Here is a 6,000-nt window from a genome sequence, read left to right as displayed (position 1 = left end):
AATGAACACGGTGCTTAAAGAAAGTACTAAAATTTCAATAATTCAATTGAGTGGTCAAATGATATCGGATTCAAGTGATTTTTTGGAGAGATGATCTTTGAATGAGTATCTACAAAAGATACTGTTTGGATTAGTGAAATACAATACAAAGTATGCCCTACAATGGTATCCCTCAAATAAGCTAATTTGAGGGATCCATCAATGAAATCTCTCTGTATATATATATATATTAATGGCGAGTAAGCAAAGCAAAAAATGAAGCAAGCGGCTTGATTGAAAAAGAAGGGACGACCAAGAAGAAAAAGAAGAGAAAAATCAATAAGTGAGAAAGAAAGATTCAGCTTGGAGTTTCCCGTACTATTACGTAGCGGAAGGGCTTGGAGATGTATGGCCACCAGCGCTCCTATACTCAAACTTTTCTTTGCGTTCCTTTCTCTGAATCTGAATCTTATTTCTCTTATATATATATTTATGTATTTCTTCATCTTCTACATGCCATAAGTATATTGATATCTGCTGAGTAAGTATTATTATTATTATTATTTTCTTGTATACATGCCATAAGTATTATTTCTTCTTGTTCTAGCCTTTTTCTTTCATTGCCACTAAAGTATATCAGGAGTAAGAGTAAGCAAAACCAGAAAGAGAGAAAGTTCAAACAGAGAAAGCAAAAAAAAAAAAAAAAAAAAGAGATTAATAAATGTTTATGGTCCGTTTAGATGAAGGAAAATAACTCAGAATTTAACTAAAAAGAGAAATTAACAATTTCCTTGTTTGGCAACTTAAGCAAGAAATTTATTAAATGACAGGCGGAAAAAATGGTAGAAATTGGGACATCAAATTCCTGAGTTTAATTAACTTCCACCAAAATAGGCGTTATTTCACAATTTCCATAGTGACATTTACAAAATTTTGTCATTTACAAAATTCGACATACATAAATCTAAGCACTAGAATTTTCAATTGCCATAAATTGAAATGCTGGAAATCTAAATTCTGTCATTTTAGAATTCAATGTAATTTTCAATTCCTTCATCCAAACGGAGGGTTAAAGTCTCAAACCATATCATTAATTCGTATAAGACAATTAGAGACGGAAGTTGAGTGTTGGAGTCTTGCTTTCCAAGGCAAATGCCCTTTTCTAATTTTGTTCATCAGATGATTTTTGGTTAGATTAACGATTTGATATCTGAAAATGTAGATAAATCATATATATATATATATATATTTCCATATGGATGCAGTGCAGCTAAAATACCTAAAAACTGAAAGTCATTTCCAGTACCATAAACAAAACAAGAAAGTTACAAATCTCTACAAAGAATTCTTGCTCATTCTAAGAAATATCTCATACAAATACAATACCCGCATGATAACTGACTTAAACACATATCAAAACATCATATTAATATACCGAATTTAAAAAAACTAATATCAAAATTCAGTTTTTAAAAAATAAAAAATTTCGAAACGAAGGCCACAACTAAACTATACCATTTATCTCATCTTATCCTTTTAAAAATACAAGTTTTTAAGTTCAGTCTGTTTATTTTCCAATATCAGTTTAACTCTTTAACATGACATATGAAAAATTAAATTTAATGTGTAAATAAATAATTACTCGTACATGAATAAAAGAAATATTGTCAGATCAGTTTTGTCAATAAACTGTCACACAACAAACCAAGGAAAGCAAAAACAAAAACAAAACAAAACAAAAAAAAGAAAGATAGAAAGAAGCAAAACTAGAGCAAAGTGCTCCACCTAACAAACATGGAAATTAACTCCAGCCTCTTTTTTTATTATTGTTTTGAACTACCAAGTAAGACTCTTTTTTTTATTTTTTTATGAGGACTTTTAATTTTATTTTGTTATGAGGACTTTTATTTTTATTTTTATTTGTTTGCGTATGCCTATATATATATGGACATATATTTTTTTATGCCCCTCTCAATTGTGGGCCCCGAAAGATGACCTAGTTGCCCTAGGCTGGCCCTGGTCAACACTGGTGATTATTCAAATTGCTGCTTTCCAAATTTGATGTACAATGTATTGTAGAATTTTTCCACAAGCATGGCCACTTAAAAAAGTCTTTCCTTGATGCATTAGGACAAGAGTGGTCCTTTTTTACAAGACTTTTCCAAGTTTTTTTGGTCTTTGCTGGAAAGACTTTCCCAAGTTGATCATTAGGAATATATTGCAGATATACCAAAGACTAATAAATAAATCCAAGTATATAATAGCAACTTATTCCATTTTCAAGAGGAGGTCCATGCTCTCTTGGACCCACACGTTCAAAATATCTAGTCCCTTTTGCTAATTGAACATAAGAACTCTACAGAGAATAGAAGACTTTGCTTTTGAGCTTCCATCAATGGCAGGTAAGTACTATATATTATGATTAATATTTTTATTTGATTCCAGATCTTTTCCTTGATGTGATTCTATGTGTGTATAGGGTTTAAGGAATTTATGTAATTAGTTTACAATAGTAGCTTCCATTTATTGAAAGATTGTCTTCCATTTGATTTTGGAGTATTTGCCTCCACTTATTTGAATATCTTTCCATTTTGATCTTTGCATATATGTAAGATGGGTCTCGATCTCAATTTAAAGCTGAACAACTCTCAATCTAAAGCTGAACAACTGAACCAAAGCCCCCAAGAGAGGGTAAGAAACCGCTTTCCTGGTCGCCCTAGAATGCTTTTTGAGCAAGATCCCTAAAGAGAAATAACTGAACAAGAGCTCCAGCAAAACAAAAATAGTGAGGCAGAAAATACTGATGACACCAACGTGACCTTCAACATTAATGAGAATAATTTCTACGCAATTGAAAGCACAGATGTTAGGATTCGCGATGCTTACAACGAAGAAGGTGGAGGTGGTGTTGATGTTCATCAACCAAGGAGGGGTAGAAACCACAACATTTGTGGCAATACATTTTATGCAAACAAAGGCGATCGTGTTGGGATTAGCAAAGTTGGTAACAAGTACAATAACAAGTCGAGCGTACCATTTCTTCTTGGTCTTCTTGGTCTTCTTGTTCTTCTTGTTATTGCTTCTTCTTTTTTCTTTTATTATCAATGGTGAGTAAGCAAAACAAAAACTGAAGCAAGCGGCTTGAGTGAAAAAAATGGCACGACTAAGAAGAAGAAAAATAAATAGTTGGCGAAAAACTAGATTTTATGGGGCAGGTCAAGACTCTACCACATGTTATGGGGCAGGAAAAGCTAGATTTCTCTATGGACTTGTTTTGTGGCAATCAATAAGTCAGATTTATTCGTTATTAGTTCTTTCTCATGCTCATAATTAAGCTTTCAGATGTTCATGGCATTCGAATGCAGGAAAGTTTCCTCTTCTCGTTTGCGCAAATTAATAATAAATCCAAATACACACAGATTACTGATGAGTATATGTTAGGGGTTGATCCTTCTATGATTTTGATCCCTACTTTTCTCATGTAGAACGTATTTTTCATGCTGAAAATCAATATATTAAATTCCACAGATCAACTCCAATACTATAACATAACAAACAACATTCAAATAGTAGACACTACAAAGAAACAAAGAACTCCAGCCTCTTTCTTTATTCAGCAGCTGAGCTCCCTTACTTTTTCTCTTATTTATTTTTACCAGAGCTTATATCATGGCTTGCTCGTTCCTTCTTCTTCGCTCGAGCTTCTTGCTTCGTCTTTCCTCGAGTTGTAGTACTTGTTGCCAAATTTGCCAATCCCAACAAACTCCCCATCTTTTGAATCAATCTTGTTGCCATCAATGTTGTAGTCAGTTTTGTTTTGACCCTTCATTCCTTGATGATGATCAACGGCACCACCTTCATGATATTCGTTGTTGAAGTTGAAAATCCCAACGTTTCTGCTTTCTGTTGCCGTAATTACATTCTCACGAATGTTCCAAGTCTGGTTGCTATTTTCTGCCTCACTAGTTCTGTCTTGCGGGAGCTGCGATTCAGTTTCTTTTTGTGGGAGCTCTGTTTCAGTTTCTTTTCGTGGGAGCTCTGTTTGAGTTTCATTAAGTTTTCTAGAGGAACCAGTAAAAGGTTTTGTTGCCATCTCCTTGTGCAGGTATTCAGCTTCATTTTTGGAGACCCATCTTGTATAGTGGTAAGGATAAAAATGGAAATAACCAAAAACCAAAACAAAAAAAAAGTCAAATATTAAAAAGGAATTTTATGTGGGTGGGAAAATTTCGTTTTTCCTATTGGTGTTCATGTTTCTTTCACAAGATGTGACAAAAAAAATTTTGTACATCCAAATTGAAATGGTGAAGGCTGCTACTAATATTAAATAAATTATCTTCGCAAAGGTAATCGCATGATGACAAATGCTAATTAATCATAAAAGTACGCACATGGCAGGACCACCCAGATTCCCTACCAAACCCAATATTTAAGAAAGAAGGATGCATGCACAATAGTAAGAAACTATATATCACTAAGATTCCCTAAACCACTGTGCATTATTAATTATACAGCAAAAATAGTGCATTTTGATTTCTAAAATGAAATACTGCGTACTAGACTCCATACCGACAAATCCCCTTTGCAATAGCTGTCAACGACTATAAAAACCCTAAGCAACCTAAGTTGGAAGCAAAAACTCTCCATAATCCTTTTGTTAAGTGACAAGACCCGATTCGAATTCTCCTTTAGAATTTATGTCGAACCCTGTTGTCCGTTTGGTATCTGCCCAATACCAGATTCACCTACTAAATTACCCTCTTTCCGGGGTTCAAGAAGGCATGGGTCAAGACGTCTATCGAAATTTCGGCAAAGTCTTTCTTGAAAAACAGACTTTTACCAATTTATTTTCACCTATAAACAGCACAAATAAAGTATCGCAACAGCAGCACACACAAACTTTAAAATGACCTCTAGCCTCAAATTCAATCCTTTAACAATGTGCCAGAATAAATCAAACGTTCAGCATACAAATTCCGTCCTTACACAAGTTCAAGGCGGTGCTAATGGACCTCGGGCTCATACAACATAATCCAAACACTGATACTCCCTTCGTTAAAAAAATAATAACTAAACAAGTAATCAAAAAATTCCCCAATTTACAAATGTACTACAACTAAACCCAATCAAGCATAACGAAACATGCGTAAAACACTAATCTCTTTGTAGGATGACATGCATTGCTTCATGATATCTTGTATACTTAATATTCATAGTATATATAACAGTTTAACTTAGTAGTATGCATCTCCTCAAGATTTCAACAAGATAAATCACCCTCTGATTATCTCAGGTTAAAAGTACTAACCCACAACCACATACTTGCATAAGATAGTTTTGCGCAAAGTCATATGAATACCAATATTCTGCTGTGTAAAGTGTACCAGATAAGTAATATCTTGAGAACACAACAAAGGACACCTAGGCTAAACTTGGCATAACCAAACCTGACAAATAAGCCTAAACTTGCGGTTGCACCTAGGCTAACCTAGGTCACTTACGTATCTTTATTGAGGGATAAAGCCACACGTAGTTCTTTTACTGATAAACACAATTCCTAAAATATAATATAATGTTGAAACAACCTTACGTTTATAACCCAACTCTTAAATTCTTAAATTTATTATTACAACACAAACCAAATAAAAAATCCACAACTTTTAAATCAAACCTTTTACCTGAAACCATACATGTAACCATATGCATAGCATCCTGCTATTATCCACCAAGGGGTATATGGAACATATAGTTTCATCCGAAGGCAACCGATATATTTTTTGAAGGCAACAATATAATTTTCGAAGGCAACCAATATATATTTTCTAAAGGCAACAGGGGAATGGGGGAAAACTAGCCAACCACCCATGCAGCCAAACCGAGTAGGTGGCTGGGGAAAGATCCTGGTCGGACACTTGCAGAGTAAACTCAATGTAAGTTCAGGCAATACACTGGCCGGACACCTACAGAGTAATCTCCATGTAGGTACATGCAAGGCAACTTAGGAATAGGAAATTGTCCAAC

The sequence above is a fragment of the Prunus dulcis genome, unplaced genomic scaffold (assembly GCF_902201215.1).
Source record: "Prunus dulcis unplaced genomic scaffold, ALMONDv2, whole genome shotgun sequence".
Classification (NCBI taxonomy): domain Eukaryota; kingdom Viridiplantae; phylum Streptophyta; class Magnoliopsida; order Rosales; family Rosaceae; genus Prunus; species Prunus dulcis.
Note: the sequence above shows the minus strand (reverse complement) of the source record.